General features: G+C 33.8%; 1 protein-coding gene across 10 annotated transcripts in view; it reads left to right on the top strand.

The window, feature by feature from the left end:
• Window positions 1-1,549: 1,549 nt before the first annotated feature.
• The window catches only part of LOC143225753 (mitogen-activated protein kinase kinase kinase 13-like), a 64,652-nt gene continuing 40,251 nt past the window's right edge, over window positions 1,550-25,950 (top strand). For 2 of the 10 annotated variants that reach the window (XM_076455704.1, XM_076455703.1), the window contains exons 1-2: window positions 4,376-4,658; window positions 25,208-25,262. The gene's annotated coding sequence lies outside the window, so the exon portion shown is untranslated. Of the gene's footprint in view, window positions 1,775-4,375; window positions 4,659-6,774; window positions 7,111-11,653; window positions 11,781-16,617; window positions 16,733-25,207; window positions 25,263-25,950 lie in introns of those variants that run through there. The other 8 variants (XM_076455697.1, XM_076455696.1, XM_076455695.1 and 5 more) reach the window with 8 other exon arrangements.

The raw sequence follows: 25,950 nt of genomic DNA, 5'->3' as shown, positions 1-25,950 counted from the left end.
ACATATTAATGATTCATTTGTGCAACAGGATTATTCAAGGAACTACAGTTCAGGGAGAAGCAGTCTTTGAAACGATGTGTATTTTAAATTGAAGTGTTTTTAATTTTATTAAAAGCAAGTAGCTTAATAACTAGAATTGTCTTAAATGTTTAGGAGAATATTTGACTGATATAAATGATATAAAATGCGAGTTAAGCGAGACTAGAAGTGATTGTTGGTTAACAAGGAGTCCCTTATTTTGGTTTGTTTGTTATGAACTAGAGAATATGTTAATCAGATTGTTTGGTACTTCGTTTTCATGAATATTGAATTTCTCTCGCGATGATGAAACGCAGATTTACGAAGTACCATGTGTACTGGAAAAGTAGCAAGTTCGTGACCGCTATTTGTGAATTTGAGTTTACAGTTAATTACTTGGGACTTGTACAAGTTATAAAACATTTTTATTATTATTAATTGGATTGAAATTTGCACTGTTTTTATTAAATAGTCAAAATAACTCAACTGATAATAAAATCTATTGCAAGTAACAAATTAAAATCTTTTAAAACGCGTAATATTTGAGAATTATTATATGATCATTTCTTTATTGACAAGTATAGCTCATCTTGATTTTATGTTATTATGCATGTTGGTCGTCTGAAAGTGTAATACGACATAAAACATCTTATTTAATTATTCCTTTGAATTAAAGTAAGTAAAAATATGGCGGACAGTAACGCTTTTTAAAAGCTTTCCATTTACTTGTAAATGATTCAGTCGAATATAGCAGCATTTCTAAGATGTTTTTTTTTTATATATTTGCAAGACAGAAGGGAGAAAGTGTTAGTTTGAGAGAGACGGGTTAAATGTTATTAAATGTAAAATAAACAGTTTTCTTTTTTTGCCTTTAAGAAATGTCCAATTATCTTTTGCAGTTATCAAAATAGCTGATGTTACCCTAGGCTGTTTTTGCATAGCTTGCCGGCGGAATTCTATTTTAAACTGCCCTTAGTAATTCTCCTAGCTATATACGTCATTTAGTTTAAGCTACATAGAATTATTAGCATGTAATTTCAAAATAATTAATATTTTCATGTCACTGTGAACCACAATGTAGGAATAATTTCAACATATTCAAAACAAAATCCTGATGTAACAGATAGAAGTGGCTGTTACCCAATACACTGCAGTGGACGTAACCCTGGTCAAATAAATTTGAAGTTTTAGTTTAGTACTAGTCTCGTGGTAATATGATTCTTTCATGATAGAGTTTCGTTAAAACCCAACTGTGTACTATGGAGATTAAAGTTACTATTTAATTGACTCCTCTCCGTTTTTTTCTTTTACTTGCATGAGATGTCTCTCTGGGACTTTAAGTATATCCTAATACGTTATGAGACATATTTTCACGTTTCTCCCTTGTCAATAGTGCTTTAGTTGTCTTTGCCCTCACTTTAATATATTTCATGCGATAGTGGTTGCCATAGCAATCACTGAACGAAAGAACAATCAATAAAATAGCGTACGTCTGATGACTGACTATCAGTGGTATGCAGTCGGTTTAAAACTACTAATTCTGGCTTATGGAAACACTTGGGGGTATTAGACACTTCAAATATTCAGGTGTTAAAAGCAGTTTTTAATCACAAGCCTGTCAGTGTGCTTAGAAATTTCTACTGTATTCTTAAAGATTTCTTTTTTATTGCAATTCATGACTCTTAAAAGCGGTCTAGACTGAAGAATCTGGAGTTAACAATCCATGTACTTATATAAGACATATATAAACTATACGGTAGGTGCGCTATCTTTTGTTTTACCCGTGTGTCCATGGTTAAAAAGTAAATGCAATGAAAAATTTTTAATAATTATTTTCTTCCGTGAAGGTCATTCAATAATATGCAAACAATTCTGGGTATCAGAATAAAAGGTTAAGTAACTTAACATAGTTTATATATAAAAATTAACTTTTTATTGCAGCCACTATAAAATCTGACGTTTGTATCTGAATTTTAATTGCTCAAAGCCATTTTTCAAATTTGCTGTTAGCTTGATCATCTTCACAAGAGTTCTGTATCGTATCCTCATGGTGTTTCTTACTTTGTGTTGCACCAGCAGTTTATTTTTTTTTGTATATCAAGATTTCGTGATACATGACACTAACAAAAAACGTGGTGAAAAAAGCATGTTAAATATCATTTGTTCAGGTACAAAGTTTAATTACCCTTTCTCAGCATCGAAATTGTTACCTAAACACTCTCTGAATTTAGGTCATTTTTGAATTAAGGTAATTTTTAAATCGTGTAACTCTGTAATCACGTATGGTTTAGTCTAACTTTCAGTGCTGAACCTTTTGATAGTTAATGCATGGATGTCAAGTAAACATTATATAGAATTTTAATGTTATATATTTATAAAATTTAAACATGTGCGCATTAATATTTATTTGTAAAAATATTACTTGGCCAGTGGTGAGTAACATAGACTACAACTGAAGAAGTATACCTCAGCATTTATATATCCTTAAAATACTTTAAATATGAGACCGATCCTATAAAATTTACTTAACAAATCACTTCACTTAAACTCATTAAATGGTTGTATTATAGTGTTAGATATGTCAGAATCTGAGATAATTCATGGTTGACTGCTAAAGTACATTTAAAAAATATTAGATAAGAAAAACGTTTTGAAAGAGTGCGGTGGAAAGAAAGATGTCTGGCACAGTGCTGATATTAAGAAGAACGTATATCAAATTGAGGACGTTTATTAAAGTGTAGAAGTTGGAAATAAGCGTCCAATAATGTAGACATCTGAAGTGGACGTTTAGTCAATTAGAGACATGTAAGAAGAATGTTTAGTTAAATGTAAATATTCAAGAAGGATGTATAGTAAAGTTAGACATCAAAGGAGGTCGTCTAGCAATGTGAAGATGTCTAAATGTGTCGTCTTGTAGATATTCAAGGAAGATATTTAAGGAGTACGTCTATTAAAGTATAGACATCTAAAAAGGACGCCTATTAAAGTTTTAAAATTCAAAAAGGACATCTAATAAAGTGCAGACATTCAAGAAGTACGTATGATAAAAGTAGATATTCAAAAAGGACATTTGATAAGGTACAGATATTTGAGGAGGATGTCTTGCAAAGTTTTACTAATAAGAAAGACATGTGGTTAAATAATTCATGGACGACGTTCAGTAAAGAGTTAACATCAAAGAAGGACATTTGGTAACGTACAGAAATTAAGAAAGACGTTTAGTACAGTTTGGACATTTGGTAACATAAATACGTCCAAAAAGTTTGTTTGCTTTGAATTTCGCGCAAAGCTACACGAGGGCTATTTACACTAACCGTCCCTAATTTAGCAGCGTAAGACTAGCGGGAAGACATTTAGTTATCACCACCCACCGCCAACTCCTAGGCTGCTCTTTTATCAACGAATAGTGGGATTGAACATCACCTTATAACGTCCCCGCGGCTGAAAGGGCGAGCATGTTTGGTGTGACAGGGATTCGAGCACGCGAATCTCGGATTATGAGTCGAGTGCCTTAACCACCTGGCCATGCCGGGCCCGTCCAAGAGAGGTGTGTAGTAAAGTGTAAACATCCAAGAAAGATGTGCAGTAAAACAGACAGCTAAAAAAGTACAGATATCTCAAGAAGACAGTACATGTGAGAGGTAGAAGCCGCATAATAGCTTTAACTTTTGTTAAATTTATGTAACAAAGTAACTTCTCACTGATGAAATGCGAGTTATTACGATTATAACAAATTCAAAACAAGCATTCTTCATCGTAACATTAACAGTTGACTAGCTTTCATCTGATGTTATTTATAAACACAACAGAGTACAAGAAATAACTTGTTTGTTGTAGAGCAAAGTCACACGGGGATATTTGCTGTGCTCGCTGCAAGGAGTCGAACCCTTGATTTTAGCGTTGTAACACCGTAAGCTTACGGCTGTCACATCTGAGAAGCGGTAGAATGAAAACAGTTAATGATATATAAATACCATAAACAAAATTCAAACTGAGAAGAAGACAATAATAGTAGATATTGGATCATAAACCCTACCTTAAAGTTCTCAGCTCCTGTTGATAAAAAACGTAAACAAAACCAAAAACGACTTATAAAAACTGCATCCACAAGACAGTTTCAACGGGAAGAGATTGGTTGATGAAATTATGTAAGTTCAATATTTTAAATTTATGCTGATATTTAAATACAATTACTGTTTTAAGTACGAATGTTAATAAGAATAATAGGAAGACCACGAGCTATAAAAATCGCTCGCTCTTGTCACCTGAGAGAAGAGCTGTGGTGCAAAACTGTTACGTAACAACACAGTTCGAAGGCTGTTTGAGTATTTATAACGCAGCTACTAAACTAGCTCTACTCAACCTTTACTCTACATTGGAACTTCTCCATGGTGACGTTTATGTCAGAATACTGACGTCAGAGATGCCATTGAACGATGTCCTGCAGTCAGCTGGGGTATAGCAACCATATTGATGTACACGAAGATCAGGTTGTAATCTGCCGTTGAGCCTCATCGAAATGACAGTTTCTTTTACCGTTTATTGGGTTATATTGCTTTACTTACCTTTAGTTTCATATTTAAAACTATAGTGTAAGTTTTGACACTCGCCGGACCCAACTTGTTTTCGGATAAAACGAGGTAAGGAAAATTAAATGGAATTTCGTGCCAGTTCAAAAATTCAACCAAAACTGATTTATTTTTAAAAATTTGAACAAACGGTCAAAAAAAAGTAGTAAAATTTTGTTCACGTGACAACGAAATCGAGTGTTTATGTTTATAACAGTTTGAATTCGACCAATTATTACCTACTTAACAAACTGATGGAATCCTCGTGTAGATTTTTTTCGTATAATCAATCTATGCATGAATATAAGGATGAAGAATATTATTCGTCATCCTAGAATAGAAACGGTGCTGTTTTTGGTAAATAGATATGTTTTAAAACAGATATCGGATTGTCGTAGTATTATTTACTTGTATTGTTATTGGAACAGATTTGACCAGGTTCACTAGAACTAAAAACTGCACTACACATGCGAAGAAATCTATAATTATTGCTTTTTATTATCACATGTTACAGATAGTACCTCTGAGTCTAAATATTGATGGAAAACAGACCTGGATGATGTTTATTATTAAACATGAAAATAAATCGATTTTACGAGTGACTTTTGGTGACCTGTTTCACAAACATAGGTTTACTGCTCATACCTTACCTCACAATACCAATACTTAGGACAACAAGACGTAACCTTAGATCGGCTGTTCCTATCTTGCCTCATAATACCTAGGCTTACGATTAACTGTTCATACTCTTCCATGCACATTTGCAAGGAAACAAAGATTTAATCCAGTGTCTTATACGTGTATAAGAAATATTGTTATATGTTGACTGAACTATAACATATCGTATATACTGCAGTGTAGATCTGAGAAGGCATATGATCAACCCACGTGGTCTGTTCCATTGACGTCAGTGTTCTGCCTACTTTTACTAACAAGTTGTATGGACTATTAAGTATACAGGTGTTCTGTAGTTGAAAAAAGAATGTGACAGGTGTTAGGTCGACAAGCGTCCTTCATTTTATATACCATACATATTAAGGATACTACCCCAATTTTTGTCTTTTTAAATTTTCTTTCTACTTATCTACCTGCCTACCCCGCTTTTTCTGTATTTGAAATTGTTTGTCTGTCAGAATCAGTATTTTTTATACATTTTGCCTTTTTTTTTTGTATACGTTCGCCCCACGAGTCTGTATTTTCAATAAAAACTAGTTTTAGTTATCATTCATTATAACTGAATTGTTATACACTGCGGCTAATATACTCTAGTAGACTCTTCCATGTTGTAGATGATACATTACGATGAGTACATTTGTTTGTAGTTAAGCGCAAAGGTGCACAATGAAGTATCTATGCTGTGCCCACCACAGGTATCAAAACCCGTTTTTAGCGTTATAAGTCTTAAGATCTTCGTGTCATTCTAGGGCAATGGAAAATTAGAAAATATAAAACTAGCTTTCACGTTGTTATATACATATAACGATGTAAGTTTTACAAATCCCCTTTAACGTGTGTTCGTCACATTATTTAATATTTTACAAGTTTTGTGAAAGTTTTTTTCTGATGACATTTTTCGGTAATCTCCTGTTGTTGTTTTTTGTTTCACATTGGTTTGGGGAGAAAAAGCACGATTTAATATTTTGTCACATATGCATATTTTAAAGAATGTTCCACTTAATATCGAAATCCTATTGTCAAGCTGATTGTTTATGGTCAAATTATCTTTTTGTAAATGAGTACGATACAAACAGAAATGGCCCGACATGGCCAGGTGGTTAAGGCACTCGATTCGTAATCTGACGGGGGCGTTATAATGTTACGGTCAATCCCACTATTCGTTGGTAAAAGAGTAGCCCAAGAATTGTCGGTGGGTGGTAATGACTAGCTGCCTTCCCTATCGTCTTACACTGGTAAATTAGGGACGGCTACCACAAATAGCCTTCGTGTAGCTTTGCGCTAAATTCAAACCAAAACAAACCGTTATCTCCACTGATATATAGAGAAAGTATTTCGGGGGAAAACAGGTGTCTATTTCAGAACTGGATTCGTAATCTCCACTTATTTACATACCAAGTGATTCGGGAGAAAACAGATGTTTTTATAAAAAACTCTTCTCACTGCCACGAACGTCTACGTTTACGTGGCACAATATCTCAAGGCCAATTGAGTGTATTTTCCTTCTCGTGCGTAGTGGTAATAAAATATGTTTTCACACCAGAGTTTAATGTTATAGAAACATGCATACTGCTTTGGGCTCGAGCCTCAGTAGTCTAACTAGCAGAGTCTAGAATATAATGAACTAAAATAAAAGTTTCTTCTGTAGAAATTACCGACCAAACGGTAAAGTCGAGAGAAAATTAGTTTCCCCGAAGAGCTATGTCACTAAGATGATTGCGCTTCCCAAGAACACCATTACCAAGATGACTGCATGTCTTTGTTAACTTGAACAGCACGTATTTGATTGTTATTCCATGTGGTAGCTGGGTTGATTACTGGTTCAGTACACGAAGTCTATATAGATCAGGTGTGATACATTTTGGAAATAGGTATCTTTGTTTAAAATCGTTTGTGACCATCAAAAATTATTTGTTGTTAAACCACTAAAATTAGGACATCAATAAAAAGTGACGATAATTGTGTATGTTACACCCACAAATCATATGGTAAATGTGCAACTTGCAAACATAAATGTAAACATGAATTTATTGAAATAAATTTGTAATTATAAATAAAGGGTGTTCATAAAGTACTTCTGCAACTCTGAATTTTTATAACTTCTGATGTATACACCATAGGAAAAAACATGAATGCACAATTCATGATATTTTAAATTAGAATACAGTTTAGTTTTGTGCGTTTCAACATAACGGTTATTTGCTGTAATATATTTTCAATCCCAGTTTCTAATTCTCTGAAAACATTCTAAAGTTACTGAGAAATGATATCATGAATTGCATTCATGATTTGAGCTTTAATATATTTAGAATGGGGGTTTTGATGAATAAAAAGTGTTTTTTTACATGGTCCCATAAAAAGAAGTACATTGAGGACAGGTCACGGTAACCAGTTGATCAACCAAGTTGACTTTTTCCTCTAATGTTGCCATCGTCTGTTAGTTAGGAATCTGAAATAAAATACAAATTGAAATATAGTTGAAGTATAAGTCGCATACAAAAAAGTATACTATTTCAGTAATACCAACTAAGTTTATATTTTGTGGCCTCTGCTCATAAATGTATGTGTATTGAGATAGTTTTATAAAGTGGCGACTCTTTCGGAAGGTCTATGAACAGTTCATATACAATCTGACCGGGTTTACAAGTTATTCTGAGGAATGGCTGATCTATTTTAATCAATTTTGGTGAGAAGATCAGGTGTTTCTTCCTTCTTTCCTTTCCAGAGATTCGAACTCAAATGGTTTGGTTTGTTTTGAATTTCGCGCAAAGCTATCTGCGCTAACCGCCCCTAGTTTAGCAGTATAAAACTAGAGAGAAGGCAACTATTCATCACCACCCACTGCCAACTTGGGCTACTCTATCACCAACGAATAGTGGGATTGATTGTTACACTATAACGTCCACACGGCTGAAAGGACGAGCATGTTTGGTGTGATGGGGATTTGAACTCACGACCCTCAGATTACGAGTCGAGTGCCTTAACCACCTAACCGTAACGTAAATGGTATACAGTGGTGTTAATTCTTTGAGTTTGGCAGCTCTTTCAATTTTATCGTCTTGATACCAGAAATGAGGGCTTGACTAAAAGAATAGATTGGCAGTAAAATACGTAAACTGACACCAAACAAAAGCAACGTTTAATACCATCCACAGCAGGGGTATCTTTGTATCTAATGAAGGGCTGATGTGTTACGGCTCAAAATAGTGGAAGAGAGCGCCCACATTGCCATATAAAATATTATTTTTAAGCCTAACACTGGTAGATACCTTTTCTAGTGTACATATTTATTTTGAGATGAAATATGATAAATCAAATGATTTAGAGTATTTGTTACTAAGTGTTTGTAATATCTATACACACATACTAGACATATTCTACATCGTTTTTAAAAATACTACAATTTCTTATTTTCATGTTGGTATGATCAACAGTAACGTGGTTAGCAAATGTACCTTGAGAAGGATAGCATTGTAGTGTTGTGTATAGAATACTATGTTTTATTCATCTGTCACAAATTCTTCGACCAGATCAGCATATATTTCTATGATTTCTCAACATTTGGTAATCGTATTGCCTTTTGTCTCGTATGTTTCTTATTTTGATTATTTTTTTATTAGCATAAATCAGGTTTGTTTTCATTTTTTACATTGTGGCCCGGGCCAAATCAAGAGAACTCTGTTATGCTCAATAATACACTTTTTACCCGAGTTCCTTGTTACTTTTCGAATCCTACTCCTTCACTCTTAGGGGTTTCTATGAATACCACAGAGCAAGTAAGAATGAGAAAATTTGGTGTCATGACCACAAGATTTAGTTTTGCAGGAATATTCTGCTTTTTTAAATACATCTTTCCCATTTTTTTCTCGTTCTTTGTGTTCTAACCAGGAGAAATAGTTCATTGTATATTGCTGTGAATAGATAATAGTCAGAGAGAATGTTCAGACCTCAGAGGAGTTTATATGTTGCAAAGGTTCAGGTTTCAATCTTGTTGGATCCACAGACTTGGAAAGGAAAACCACTGTAATCTGATGCATTTAGAACAGTTGATTGGGTTATATCCCAGAGGATCATTATTAGTGCACAGAAAATACAGGCAGCTAAGGTTCATTGAAGCTAGACACTGAATTGAGCATTCTTTAACGTATTTCTTGGCATTTGACAAGTCGGGCAACTGAATTTTTATTCTGATCAATACCACATGGTACCAATTGAGAAAGACTGGAGTTGCTGAAGGTATATGGCACCCACCAGCTTGGGTTGTTTTGCTAGCAGGTAAAACAGTGGTCATTGACTGGCTAATGTCCTTTTTTTTCTATGATACAAGCTGTTGTGGGTGCATTGACTTGCAAATTGCTTTACAGTATCTTAATAGTTTAGTTCATGATGTCTGTATATTGAACAATGTACTTTACTGTAGAATACTGTATTTAGCTTATGGCTAAGCTGGGTGTATGTCGATATATATCGTATTAAAAACATGGATATTAATCTTAGCTGGAAAAAGTTTAGTTGAAAAGTGTTGGTTTAATTTTGTAGGTGATTATTTTGTAATTATGAGAGAACGAGTCTACTTAAGTTGCTCGTAGATTGCAGCACAGCTTGATGCCACAGCCATCGAGAGATAGCTGGCGTAAGCATTACTATAATGTTGCATTGATAATTGTGCAAGAATCAGTGTGAAGCTACTAGTATATACGTACATGGCAATATAAGTGTATGAATAAGTCTATGTGTGTTATGTTATACACGTAAGTAGATGTTACAAAAACGCATTGTTGAGTGTTTTATGACGTGAATGAATAAACTACACGGAGGGTGACACTATCAAACAACACATGAATGAAATGGAAATTATTTGACCTGAATGTTAAGACATTGAAATAAGCAACATACTGTAATTATTGACATGTAGAGCTTTATTTGATGATGTTATGTACACAATATATTTAGCAATGTTGGTAAGAGACGTGTCCAGTTTAGACACTGAAATATTTGGTGTGTAGCTGATTTTTGATAAAGATAATAGCAATGGATGAGCTCTCGCTATGTTTTAGAAAAACTCAGTTTGAATTTGATGTTTTTCAATATTTAGTTGTGGAAGGTATTTTTATTGGATTGAATTAAAATATTCATGAGTGTGTGAGTTTATCTGTAGGAAATAAAAACGACATCAGTTGTTTGTGTTATATCCAATGTAAACTTGGTGTTTCTCGTGGTTATGATTGAAATAACTTGTAAACACACAGTTTACTAAATACTTTATTGGCATTGTTTCAGCACTAGAAGCAGTTCAAATATAGTGTGCATCCATTGGAAAAACGTATTGTCCACGTGGCATTATTTTGAAGTTGCCCCTTGTTATACTAAATAGATATCTGAAAGAAGCCTAATGGGAACAGCAAGTCTATATTAATGTTTTCCATGATCGACATACTTGAGTATGTTTCATGTAATGTAATAAGAACATACTTTTCATATACATAAGTATAGTCATGAGTAATTTTCCGTTTTGTTATGATGTTTATATGTTTATGTACAGTTATTTTATTTTATACTATATTTTATCTCAAGGGTTTTGTGTTTTGAAGGATTTATTTTGTGTGCTCTTATAAAGGGACTGTTTAGTTTTGAATTAATATTAAAGCGTTATTTATTTTTGTTTCGCCTTGTTTTTGGTTATAACAAACTAACATTAGTCAAAGATTTGAATTTGCTGTTTTTTAAGGCAGTCCTTTCTTTTGATTTTCTTTTATTTCACTTAACTCTTCAGTATTACAAAGTATTGGTACTTTAATGCTAAGATATTTGTATTTACATTGCAAAGGCCAGATTTATATAGTACATATAAAACATGTACAAATGTATGTTTGAGATAATGTATCATAAAATGATGGTTGTTTGTTAGATGGTACACATGAAGAAATCCTTTCCCTACTTTGCCATCACATAAGCTGCTTCACTTTACAACCAGGTTTTTCAGTAGATATTTTTGTTTATCATTGTTGTGCAATGCCTGCTCACGTGCGTTGATACCAGCTGCTAAAACAGTTTTGTTATTGTGGTCAGGACTAAAGAAATTTTTAAGATCCATCTATGTAAAATTTTCATTAGAAGTCTTATGGACTCACTGTTTATACCATAGGAATACGATTATTTATAGTTTAATTTAAAAAAAGTGTTTTACAGACGCATATAAAATATTGTACATTCATTAGTTTGAAGTTTTATCTTTAAAAGAATTATATTTAAATTTGAAAGAGATTTTGTAGAGTGCATTCTCGCAAAACAGTTTTTTTTTTCATAAAACTTGTACCCATAGTGGAATATCTATTTAATAAGAAATTTATTTCAATTAATAAATTATTTAATAAAAATAAATTTGTTTTCAGAACTCGGTCAAACTGGAGTAGGATGGCGTTCCTGGGTGTGCAATTTGAGGGACAGATGTTAATACTTTTTCCATTGGCATTCATTGACTGACTTAGCTTAAATGGAGATCTTTAGATTCCAGCCAAGGTAACTTTATTGCCATGCCCTGATTCGAGTCGTTTTTCGTTTATGATCTTTGACATCTGCTTTTCGGGATCTGGTCTGGCTGGTTTCTCGGGTGATACCTTTGTCTCGCTCATCAACATTATGACCAACCTCACTCCTTTACCCAAAAAAGAGTCAAATTCAAATAAAAACAAACAATCCCTGCTAATTTCAATAATCTTCCACGAAAGGGGACGAAGAGGAACCACAACGTTCCTGATCACCTCAGTTGGAGAGAGAATTCTTCAGATTTCTTTCTCTCTAAACTAAATCCCTGCCACGTTAGTTTGCGTTTAGCGTCGCTAGGCACTGGCACATGAGGCCAGTGCCCCGATTTGATTTGACAATGTTCCGAATCTCCAATTGGTGTCTTGAAAATATAAAAAACCATGATCGCTATCATACAGAAACTCCAAAAACTCTTACGCATATGGGATAAATCCCCTCATCTTTTAATTAAAAATCTAGCGATGCCTCTAATCACGTGTGTAGAGATAAAGTCTGCTAATTCTATATTCACTAAATATAATCTTCACAAACCAATGATAGTTAGTTTTAGATTGCTTTTAGTGTTTTATTTAAAATTATTGCTAAATTGTAATTTTGATCTAAATAATGATAGATCAATGAGGTAACTAAATTTATGATATATTTGTACATATGAGAGTGCCAGTACATCGTACATTTCTTTCATTATATTTATGGAGTTTTCTGTGTTAAGAAATTGAGCAAGCACGTTAATATTAAATATATTACAAGATAAGTAAAACATTAGGAACTTTAAAACCTACAAAGAGGAATCGTAAAAAGTAAGGAGACGTTTTGTACTCAAACAACAAACCTCCATTTTGGTTCCAAGCTGTTACCTAGAATTACGTTTGATAGTGTCAAAATAGGGATTTGTCTATGGTATTTCCGACCGTGTTCCTTTTTTATGATCTTTACCTACAGGTTTTTAAATTCCCAATTGTTTGTTTATCTTGTTTGCTGGCTTTTTTATCGCTGAACAATGAGCAAAGGATTATTTAATATGGTATTTAAATTTATACATTGTAATGGTTATAAACATAGGTAGCTGCTAACTGATGTGGTTCGTGATGTTTTACTGTAGCTAAGTGATCGCATAACTTCGAGATTAAAGTGTTAAGCTACAGCTGGAGATTGTCATGGATTTTTTGTAGCATTTATAATTTCTGTGTAATTAAATTATCAACATATAATTCATAGCAATATGACAGTGTATGCCTAGACTAAGACACAACACCAATAAGTGCATATAAAGCTTTAACCAGTAGAAGCACAGACTTTTCAAATAAAACATATAGGTTTGAAACATTGCTTTAAATAAAACTTCGTGTCTTTTAAGATAATTATTCTACGAGTGTGTGTGATTAAATTAATATTATGTGTATTGACACTTTATTACTCCATCATTTCATACATAATATAAGGATTGCGTTTCTAAAGACATCAGTTGTATAGTGTACAAAGCATTGAGTGTCTAAATGCTACAGTTATCTAATGTTCATCTATTTTTGACTGGTAATTCTCGTTTCACCCTGTTCTCGAGCTTCTGAAAAGAACACCGGTTGTTTTTAAGAAAGTTAACTTCAAAGGACAATTTGTGATTTCAGAAAAACAAGTAGGTTCAATAAGTCATAATACGGCCCGGCATGGCCAGGTGTGCGACTCGTAATCTGAGAGTCGCGAGTTCGCATCCCCGTCGCGCCAAACATGCTCGCCCTTTCAGCCGTGGGGGCGTTATAATGTGACGGTAAATCCCGCAAGTTGTTGGTAAAAGAGTAGCCCAAGAGTTGGCGGTGGGTCTTACACTACTAAATTAGGGACGGTTAGCACAGATAGCCCTCGAGTAGCTTTGTGCGAAATTCAAAAACAAACAAACAAGTCATAATACAAAATGACAAAACTCTATAACCCAAGTGCTTTCAAAAGGTAAATATTTCATCTTCAGGGGCAAACTGGAAATGATCTTGTAATGGAATGAGTTGTATATAAAGAGAGTTAAGTGATGTCATGAAAGTCATCCAGTCTTCCAAGAAAGGTTTAGTGTATTTTCTCATGTACTGTTGTGTTTTTCATTTCCAATACAATCTAACAGGCGATGAGAGCGTTATGTAAAAATTTATTAGATGTATTTTGCTTTATAAATGGTTAAAAAAGAAAGAAATAAAACTATATTTAAGTTCTTAAGTAAAACAAACGGGATACCTGGAAAATGACTGTAAAAACTATATTAAGTAATTTATTTATACAAATAGGAATGAAAAATTATCTCGCATATGTGGTAAGTTTTAGAAACATTAGGGTTCACGCTATATGAAAAAAATAAGTAGAGAGTAAAAATTATTTTTCTGACAGAGATGAACCATTCATCTGAAATTACTGATTCCAGGTTCTAGATTGATTCTACAAGGTTGAACAGTGTTTATATTAGAGATTCAATAAATTTCTTTTATCTCACTATCAGCTTCAATTTTGAATCCTGTTTTAATGCCGATGAAAGTGGCATTGTAAATTGAATGCCTGGATTGGTTAAAGTATTGAATAACAGTGAGATCTTTTTCAGTGTTAATAGAAGATTTGTGATTGTTGAAACGTTTTCTGAGAGTTCTTTGAGTATATCCTTCATTTAGTGGTTGCATGTTTTATACTGTGAAAGGTAAATGGTGTTTTGTGTTACACAAGATAAGATAATTATTTGGGAATTTTAAAGTTTCTTTGGTTGTACTTGTCAGAAATTTACTCAGTAATTTTTATGAACTTTATTCTGAGAGATTGACTGTAGTAATGTTCCGTTTAATGCGAGCAGGATGGCAGCTTTCCAAGCGAAGGTATTCTGGTCTGTCTGTAGGTGTTTTGTCAAGTCGGTGTGTAAAATTTCGTCATTACAAATAATGCGACATCGAGAAAGTTATTTTTAGGTAGGTGAGTAATTAAAGGTAAACTTATTTGTTTTGTGAAAGGAGTTTGCAAATAAGATATTTTTAAGTAGTTCAAGACCGGCTGTCCAAATGAAAAGTATGTCATCTGTGTAACGTTTTCAGGGGTTAGTTGTAAAAACGGGTTTTCAGTATAACATATAAAAATGTTGGCATAGTTAAGAACCATTTTGTTACCCATTGCTGTACCGTTAACCTGCATGTGATGCTAATTATTGAATTCGAAAAGTTGTTCTGAGTTAAAAATCAAGCTGGCAAGATTACTTACTGTTTAAGATTCTGATGGGTTAGGTTTAATACAGACTGTAAATCTTCTAGTCCTTCATCATGTGGACTATTGGTGTAAAGGGAAGAAACATCTATTGTGCAAAGAAGACTGTTGGGTTGTAACTATTTGTTTGTATTGATGCTTTCTATGATGTTAAGTTAAGAAAGTGAGTAGTGTATCCACATTAGTTCTGTGTGAGCAAGGTCTCACTGAGGATGTACTTATCAGCTAAAAGAAGTTCATTGTGGTTCTATGGTTCACTGTCTTGGTCATGCAATTCCTGCCATTTCATCCTGTTGGTGGATGATGATCACCAATGGCATCTTTTAACTCTTTTGAACAGTCTTCCATAGTTTTGACTATAGCTTTTGTTGTCTTTCTCTGGTTGGTGAAGGCCTGGGAGTCCTATATGTATTGAACCATTTTGTATCAGACTCGACAGATGCCACATCATCATTACAATCCTCAATAATTGGTGCTTCCCTGCACTGAAGACAATGCTCAGAAGAAGAGCAAGATTAACTATTCTGGATGCACAAGGCAACATCAATTCTTTTTCTTGAGTTAGTAGCTGCAACAAGATGTAAATCATAGATCTTTTTATCAGCAAATTACAATCTCAAGGAAAGAAATTTTCCTAAACTCAACAACTTTCTTGGACAAATGTCTCCCCTCAGTGATTGAAAGTTGTATAAATTGTGAAAAATGCATATCTGAAGTGATGAAGTTTTTAAAACTTAAACACAAAGTAGAAGGAAAGGGCAATAAACAAGTAAACAAAAAATGGAAAACTATGTAATAAGATATCCTTTGGTCAGAGTACAAATAAATTACTCCTTCTATCACTTTGTGGTATTTTTATGTCAAACTGATTTTCCTTGGAGCAGTGGGAGAGAACCATTGAGTAATAGGAGATTCAGCAAGATATTATTACAGAGTTGTCCTGAATTTCTCTAAAACTGACTTCATGTGAACGAAATAAAGACACTAGATACAACAAAGAACCTTTGTTTGATAACATAAACATGGCATGATTAGGATGTTGGACAGTTGCTTTTCAAGGATAGTTTTCTCTCCAAACTGTATTAGTCAAGGTCATATACCAGACTCTCTGAACCTTACATTACCTGCTTCCTAGGTAACATCAGGTTTAACTGCAGCAACTAATATTTTCATATGACTAGGCATGCTTATTCAAACTTGCAAGAAATTGTAATCTTGAGTTATTGTCTGACGTATCATTATGAGGCACTGCTATTAACATTTCTGCATAATATACAGATTTACATTCTAAATACCTGGGAGCAAATCAGGTGTTTTTTAAAGAGGATGACAAAGAACAAAGTCAACCAAAATAAAATCATACTAGAACAATTGCTATTTTTTTGAATAATATTATGTCAAGAGAAAAGGGCTGAAAATACATGAAAAGTCTGCTTGTATATCACATTTGTTAATTAATATATTTGTTGGTTATGGGTGTGTATTTTTCTGTTTTTGACCATTTATGCTATTTATTTAATATAAAAAATATTCCCTTTGATCATTATTTTTGTCTTTCTTATTTTTCTTTTATCTAATTTGTTTAAAGCCAGATTCTTATTGGAAGTTAGCATGGAGATGAAAACCTATGTACCTTACACATAAACAAATATAGGACAGCAGAAATGATTATAATTATTCACTAATGACTGTTTAATTAAACTGTAAGTATGATTTGATATTTCAGTTAGTATTGAACGTGTAAAATATCTGTTTGACTAGGTAATTAATATTAACTTTGATCAGAGCAAGAAGTTAGTGGAAAATCATCTTCTGAAAATGATTTAAAATGGATAAATATGGCTTAGTAGGCTTAATATTGTTGATGTGTTTATTCATTAAGTACACATGTACAAAAAAATACAAAGTGTGATATCACAATACTTCCTGTTCCTGTCATGAATAATGTTCTCCTTGAGTCATTCCTAACTACAGGTGGCAGCACTTATCTCAATATTCTTAACACTCCCACTTAATTTGAAGTTTTACACAAACTTACAATTACTGTCAATAATCTTAGTTATTCCAAATGGTTTACAATTACTTTCAATCTGTTTTTATAATCATCACTTTACCTGGTTCATTTATCCATTGGTGTCAGTCCAACATAATCTCTGAACCTTTCAAATGCATTTCGAGACAATAGACAATTCTGGACAAAATTCCAGTTTTACTGATCTGTTCTGCACACATTGGCAAATGAAGTGGTAATGGATATCAATGTGTTTTGTTCTTGCATGACCCACTGGATTATGTGCCATTGTGATTGCTCCTTGGTTATCTTCCATGATATGAACAGGGTCATCAACCTTGGAACCTGTTTCTCACAGTAGTCTTTTCAACCATACTGTTTCCTGTGGTGCAAGACTCAAGGCTATATACTCTGTCTCTGAGGTGGACAGGGCCACCGTGGATTGCCTTTTGCTATTCCGACATACAGCTGCTCCTGCTTGAATGAAGATATTTTCTGATGTGGATTTCCTATCATCCATGTCTCCAGCAAAATCTGTATCCGAGTAACCAGTAACGACGTTTCCTGGTACCTTTTCAAACTTAAGACCAAGATCAGCTGTTCCTTTCAAGTAATGTTGGATTCTCTTTGCTGCTGTCAAATATGCTGTGTTGGACTGAGTACAATATTTCGATATTGCTCCCACTGCATATGGAATATCTGGTCTTGTTTCCATTGCAGCATACAGAAGGCTGCCTACCAATGACTGGTACAAACTGCAGTCAACCTGAGTGCTAACACCATCATCCTTTTGCAGTTTCATGTTTACACCTGATGGAATTGCAACTGCATTACACTCAGTCATTCTAAATTTCACCAGCATAGTTTGGATATACTGTCTTTGATTTAACCATACACAGCCATTCTTTTCATCCTGAACAACACTGAGTCCAAGGATATAATGGAGCTTTCCAAGGTCTTTCATGCAGAATTTTTCCTTCAATGCTTCCTTTATAGTGATTATTTCATCATCACTATCAACAACCAAAATAATATTATCCACATACTGCAACTATTGCTAGATTTTCACCCTTCCATAAGTAAACTCTGAACAATTTCCAGTTCTATCATCTGTTCATGAAATGATTTGTTCCAACAGTGTGGTGACTGTTTTAATCCATACAATGATTTTTTCAGTTTACACACAAGGTTTTTTTCCCTGGAACAATTAGCCTTCCAGTTGTTCCATGTATATCTATTCATCCAGACTTCCATTCAGAAATGCAGTTATAACATCCATCTGGTGAATTTTCAAGTTGTTCTGCACAGCAAATGCAATCAAGGAGCAAATTGATGCATAGTGCACCACTGGGGAGAAGGTTTCCTCATAATCCAGACCATAATTTTGTGAGTAACCTTTGGCCACCAGCCTACTCTTTAACCTCTCTACATTTCCAGTATTTCCATACTTAACTTTGAATACCCACTTAAACCTATAGGTTTTCTTCCAACTGGTAATTCCACCAGATCCCAGGTGTCATTTTCTTGTAAAGACACGAATTCCAGATCTGTGGCTGACTTCCACTCCTTTTCATTTTCACTTGGTGTTGTTTCACTTAATGTGCTTGGCTCTAACATACAGCATAAGTTTGCAGTGTGACAAACTGATTCATTTGCTGCTGCCATATCAGCATACTCATCATATCCATAGTGGATGGGGGGGTGTTTCCTGTTTCTTGCTGGTCATTCAGCTTTATCTTTAGCTTTAGCTTCTGTTTCTTGGTCCACTATCTGTTCACTTGATGAGATATACTCATTTGTCACAGACTTTTGACCAAATTCTGTTTCATTAAAGATAACATCTTGCCATATGAAAATCTTCCTGGATTTTTCATCATACAGTTGATATCCTTTGGTGCAGTTATCATATCCAATGAAACATACCTTCATAGACTTCATGTCTAATTTCTGTCTTGATGCATTTGGCACATGTGCATATGCAAGACACCTGAACACTTTCATGTGTTCTACATCTGGTTTCTTCCCATACCATCTCTCATATGACATAATACCATCTTTTATTGCCAATGTGGATACTCTGTTACCCACATACGCTGCAGTAGCTACAGCTTCTGCGCAGTACATTCTTGGTAACTTAGCATGTGACAGCATGCTTCTTGCTGATTCCACAAGAGTTCTGTTCCTTCTCTCAGCAACACCATTTTGTTTTGGACATTATGCTATTGACATCTCATGATGAATGCCTCTTGACTTCAAATATTGCTGGAACTCATTTGACGTATATTCTCTGCCATTATCTGTGTGCAGGGTTTTTATGCACTCTCCAGATTCATTTGAGTACAACTTCTTAGATTCCTTGAATTTCTCAATGACTTCTGACTTTTGTTTCAAAAAATACTCTGCAGCATCTTGAGTAATCATCAATAAATTTGACAAAGTACTTGCTACCTCCAATAGATGGAGTTTGCATAAGACCACAGACATCACTGTGTACCAGTTGCAGTCTTCCCTTTGATCTGATTTCTCCCACTGACTTAAATGGCTTCCTGTGCATTTTACCTTCACTAAATCCCTCACAGAAACTGGCTTCATCAGATTTCTGGAATTTGATTCCACTTACATTTCCACTCCTGACAAGCTTCTGTAACTGTGAAACACTGATATGCCCTAGTCATTGATGCCATATATCCAAGCCATTCATGCTGCTGTTTGAGGCTACTGAAGCATTCTCAATAACACTGATCTTACAGTCCAGTTTGTATAGACCATTATTCTTTCTTGTACCAATGCCATGGAGTTGTCCTGATTTACCTCAGATGTAACAGAGATTAACTCCAAACTGCACAAAATTTCCTTTTTCAGTAGCAGCTCCTACTGAAAATAGATTGCTAGCTAATTTTGGTATATGAAGGACACTCTGCATTGTGACATGCTTTGAATTACTGACTTTAAATGTCATTTCTAGTTTAGTTTCCAACTCCAAGAGCTTCAACAGTTCTTCCATCACCAATCCTAACTTGCTGTGGTGTGCTAAACTTGTGATAGTTTGATAATATGTTCCTTTGCCTAGACACACCAGAATCCACCAACCATTCTCTATTTCCTATTCCTTTATCCTGGTTTGTTACAAAGGCAACACCATTGTTTCCATCAGTATAATCTTTCGCCACATTAATATCCACATTCTTAGCTTTGTGGACCATTTCCTTCAGTGATGGACAATTGTGTTTTATATGTCCTTCTCTGCCACACTCGTAACACTTGAAGCTGTTACCCCTTTTCTTTGTTTCTTGTGTTCCATGTGGTTTGAAGTTGCTGCAAGTGGCTAATGCAGTTGATGATATTTCATTCGATGTGGTCTTTTTCTTTTGTTGTTCATTAATCAGTGCTTGTTGCACAAATTCTAATGAGATATCATCAATTTTGGTTTCCAGGACTGTTACAATTGTATCATAGCTATTTGGCAGACTACCAAGTAAGGTAACAATCTGATCTTCTTCTGCTATTTCTGCCCCAACCGCAGCAAGCTGATCTGTTAATTCCTTCATTTGTTTCAAATGTTCCTGGACCGTCATGCTTTCGTTCATCTCACATTGAAAATACTTCTTTTTCAGGAATAGTTTATTGGCTAGTGTGTTCCTATCAAAGTGAGCACACAGTACATTCCATGCTTCCTTAGGAGTTGTGCATGAGGTGACAAGATAGAGTTGTGCACCTTGAATATTCAGAACAATTGTTGAAAATGTTCTTTCTCTTTTCCTGTTTAAATCTGCCCTTGTTTGATCATTGGCTGTCTCTGCCAATACCTCTGTTTCAGTCACATGGCCTCATAGGCCTTTTCCTCTCAATAAATGTTCCACTTGAAATTTCCATGTGGCCCAATTATTTTCTCCCAACTTATCAATTGATATTTTATCTTCCATTGTCAAACTATTTCAACTGTAATATTCCTTTCTTTGATTTAGATCTATTTCTCCCTTTATATGACTTGAGAAAATAAAGTGTCAATCAATGTTTTACTTACAGTTTATCTTGGTATTTCACAGTAGGTTCCAGACAAAGAAAACGAATCCAGTGCTTGTGATAAAGTATCCATGTAAATCCTGTGCCATCCAACAAACATTGTCCTCCAAAACTGTTCTACAGTAATCCTCAGTATCTCCTAGATTACTTGTACTAACAATTTTAAAACAGTTTCATCTGTTTAAGCACTATTAGAGCATTCCTGGGCCCATAACCTGTTGATATGTGTTTATTCATTGAGTACACATGTACAAAAAAAATACAAAGTGTGACATTCCTGTTTCTCATGAATAATGTTCTCCTTGAGTTATTCCTAACTACAGGTGGCAGCACTTATCTCAATATTCTTAACAAATATTAGTCCATGCATGGTTTCACACTTCAAACATTGTAGCTGATAAGAGCTTAACATTTTGTAGCAGACTGAAATGTAGAAGTGATTCTCACAAAATAAAACTAGATAATGGGTTATCTTCATTGCATCCTCTGCAGTATTCAAATCTTGAATTTTTACATTATAAGCTCTGATTACCAGCAAGCCATCTGGGAACTACAGAATAGAAATATCTGATTTGAAATAAAAGCTCATAAGTATTTGTACTTTGTAGGTCATATTTGGCTTGTTACAGGTAGGTGATAGTATTTGATATATTCTTTAAGAAAATAGTTCTATGTTGGTTGTTTATCAATGTTATAAAATAATTTAGTTTACTACTGAATAATTGTATAAAGCTATGTTTGCAGTCTCAATTGGTATGAAAAAATAAAAGCAATAGTTTTTAACATTGTATAATGCAGCAGAAAATAACTTTATAATGTGTTCTATCATTCAGTGAGTTATGTTTGGGAATATTATGCCAAGTAATCTACATATCAATAACAAATTAGTTTATTTCTTCTTTAACCAACAGGTTACTATCTATTGTACATAGTTGTACTTGCATGCCTCATTTCACAAATGAAATTTTTACCTATAACAGACATTTAATCATTAATGATGCCATGACTAATGTTTAAATAAACATATTTGTACAGTTTCACAGCTAATTGTTCGAGTAATTAAATATTTGTGATATCCCCCCAGTGGCACAGTGGTATGTCTTTGGACTTACAACAATAAAAACTGGGTTTTGTTACCCATGGTGGACAGAACACAAATAGCCTATTATGCAGCTTTGTGTTTAACTACAGATAAACAAACTATTTGTGATAATTAACACAGAGTAATACAATCTTGAATGACTTGTACTTTACCAAATGAAAAGTGACTCAATACTTTATTGGTTCTCATATTTATTATGCAGAATAGTTTTGAAATAGATTCTAGATGCCTCACAAATTATTTCAATTATTTACATTCACAAAAATTTTGGGTATTGTCAGACTACTTTCATTAAACTACTTGATCACAACATCTTGTACTCTCTAGATAACATCTAATGTAATTTGAAACATTGAAAATATAGCTTACAACAGTGATTCTTTTTGGATTGTGATATTTCTTGAACAGTGACTTTTCTTTTATATGACCCAATGGTATGCAGGTGAGATTATCTCTATTCCCTTGTTGTCATTGGCTGTCAAGTTGTTGAAAAGAGTTCTTAAGAGGTAAGGTGGTTAAGTGACTATACTGGGGATCTATTGTTGATCCTCTGGAAGTGATCTCTAAAGGAACTATGAATTATTCAGCAGGTTGAGTTTCCACTGACAAATGCAGCTCTAGAGTTACCAAATTAATCATTTTGTTACAAATGTACTTATAAAGGTCATTTTGCCTAGATAACTTTTCCTTCTGGATTTTGTAAAGCACATCACTTATTCTTTTGAGTAAAACACATATTGCCCTTTTCAACACAACTTTAACTCTGGAGTTCATCCTTTCTTGCAACAGGGATTGCAAAACAATTCTAACTTACCTTAATGGAATCCAGTCTTATCAGCTAATGTATAATAGTGACTTTTCATTTTATTGATAGCTAATTTAAGTCTTTCAGTGTTAACTTCATCAAGGATGGTCTTTAATATCTATTCATGTTCTGTTTGAGACCCTCTTGAGACATTCATTTTCCAGATGAAAGTACAAAAAGTTCAATAACACATTTAAGTTCTCTCCCAAACATCTATAACAAAATTGTTGCTTGTAGATTTATGTACTGCTGTACAATAATTTATCAGTAACAGTGGAAAAATCTTGATCCAGTGTTTTCTGATGCTCATCCACGAAAATGGCAAATTGATTTAACTGGTTGTATCTCTTCATCATACCATCATTCATCAGAGAATGGATAAAGAGCTATTGTTTGTACCTGTTTGATCTACAGGGTTTGACAAATATCTGTATACAAGATTGATTTAAAATTCTGTTCCTAATCTGAAAGAAGTTTTATAGGCACACCACATCTTGAAACAAATTATTAGAAAAATTTCTTTACTAGAGTTTTTAATTAATTGGTTATGAACAGCAAATGCTTCTAACTGGTTGTGCACCCATCACAGTCATGATGGTATTTACTTCCACAATTACTCTTGGCAGAAATACAAGCATACTGTTTGATATACATAACTTTTTAATTCAAACTAAATATGAGAGTTATGATCTAGAAAGTTATAAAATGCAAGTGTTAAATGTAGTATATTTAGAAATGAATACATCAAAGGTTTGGTGACATCATTGTTTGAGAATCATTTGATGTGAAGTTGAACTGTTGTGAATTGATATGTTAATCATACTGTCTGGATTTTTCTTGTTGCTTTAAGTGAGTATTATTATGTAATAACATCTTATAGTTTATACAAAGTTCTGAGCCTCATTCAAGCAATATATTTATTAGTTTTTTTATAGCTTAAAAAAAGCTAAAACAAAAATAAACAATTGAAGATATCCCAGGGTACAAACTAAAATGTGGGATTATAAAAGGTCCACAAATTAACAGCCTGTGTAGTTACAGCTGTATGGTGAATTAGAAGATACTAAAGCAAGTAAGTGAATATTCTTATTAGGTTGAGTGCAGGGGATTTGTTAAGAATTGGTGTGAAACGTGAGCTTTACTGCGAATGACAAGGCCCACAAATTAACAGCTTAGGCAGTTACAGCTGTATGATGTTAGAGTATCATTTGAAAGAGTTACAGTTGATTGTGTGTTGGGTTTTATAGATCCGCAGTTCTTTACAGTAAATGTCTGTGACTTGTTAGTGATAAATTTTAACAATAAATGACAGCACACAAACCACTTGTTTTAAAATAATGAATTCAAAACAATTCAAACATATGGACAAAAATTCATTACACTTGGTTATCACAGTTGTATCCAGAGCTTTAAATATTTGTCTCATTTATTTCAAAGTCCACACAGGTGGGTTCCATTATGCTAGAACACTCTTTGACAAGACATATTATTCTCCTCTGTCTGTTATTACAATACAAAACTGTGAAACTCACTTTAGAAATAAAAAAAAAAAAAAGTCAAAACAAAAAATGCTCCATTAATTGAAAAGTTATGCCATTCAAATAAATGAGTTCAATGTTCCAGGTTAGCTCAGACAGAATACACTTTATTCAGTGTTTTAAAGTAGTAGATGCATTACATAATTCAAATGGTAACACAATAAATTGATACAACCCCTTTTTTGTGGCAAAAGTTGCCCTCTCTCTCTACTTGCTTTGTTAACTTGCCAATATCCACTCTTGAAATCAGTATTGAAAACTGTTTTGATTTAGATGAAACACCCAAATTGGAGTCAACAGTTGGCAGAGTAAGTACTTTTGTTTGTCACTTTGCTTGCCATCTGGTATCATATGCAAAGAATCTTGTGGTGCCATCCTTTTCCTTCAGAATTACAGTAGGTGATATTTGTGGATTAGTACTTGGTTCTGTCACTCTTTGTTCTTTCGTGGTTTCTATCTCTGTAAAAGCCTTAACTTGTTTTGCACATGAAAGCCATTTGGATAACTGATGTGTTGGGTCTGCATCATGAATATCCACTGGAGAAGGTGTCTTGATATTTTATGAGCAAATGATATAATATCTAGCACTTATTGGCTGTAAGATCTTTGTGATTCAGATTATACAGTTGTTGTAATTGAGTTCGTAAACTATTTTCATGTGAAGATTTGATATTAAACTTTCTACATCTTTCTTAAAAGGTGACGATTTCTGATATACATTGATGTCGAAGTATTGCCTGTAGCCTCACATCAGGTAATGTTTCATTGATATTTGACCTAAATTTTATATTGTTTTTGTGTTCAAAACATCTTTTATTCTTCAACTTCATGACAGTTATACCAACTATTAATCCATCAGTGTTTGATACTATTATGGCTCTGTCACTAGATATAAATATATTTTTTATGAATTTTGGTAAGGGTATTTCATTTCATGGTGTTATAATGGCTGTTCTTTATTTTATAATGGAAAAAATCATCCCCTATAGTGTACAAGGATTTTCTGGTCATAGACTGTAACACTATTTGGAGCCTAATGTTGCATTCAAATCTCCATATTAAGTCAGTTCCCAATAGGCACTTATCTTTGGCCAATCCAACCATATTTCATGAAGTGTGGAGAAGCTTATTACAATAAAAGTAGCTTACAACTTACCTTTGGATGCAACTTCATGTCCACTTGCTGTTCACATCACTCTGTCTTCTTTCATCACTGCTGGAGATGACTTCCTACCTTTTCTTACCAAATGCTTTCAAACTATTATAGTCAAAAGACTTTAAGGGTTTCCATTAATAAATCCATTTGACTTGTAGATTGGTTTCTTTATTTAATGAATGTTTTATCTAATTAAGAGCAGATATAGAGTATTCTCAGCTGAATGTGTCTCGTAAATCTAGCTAATACCTGTTTTTTTGTCATTTTGGCTCTTTGATGTTCATTT

This window comes from Tachypleus tridentatus, chromosome 9 (assembly GCF_004210375.1).
Source record: "Tachypleus tridentatus isolate NWPU-2018 chromosome 9, ASM421037v1, whole genome shotgun sequence".
Taxonomy (NCBI): Eukaryota; Metazoa; Arthropoda; class Merostomata; order Xiphosura; family Limulidae; genus Tachypleus; species Tachypleus tridentatus.
This window is presented reverse-complemented; position numbering and strand designations above follow the sequence as displayed.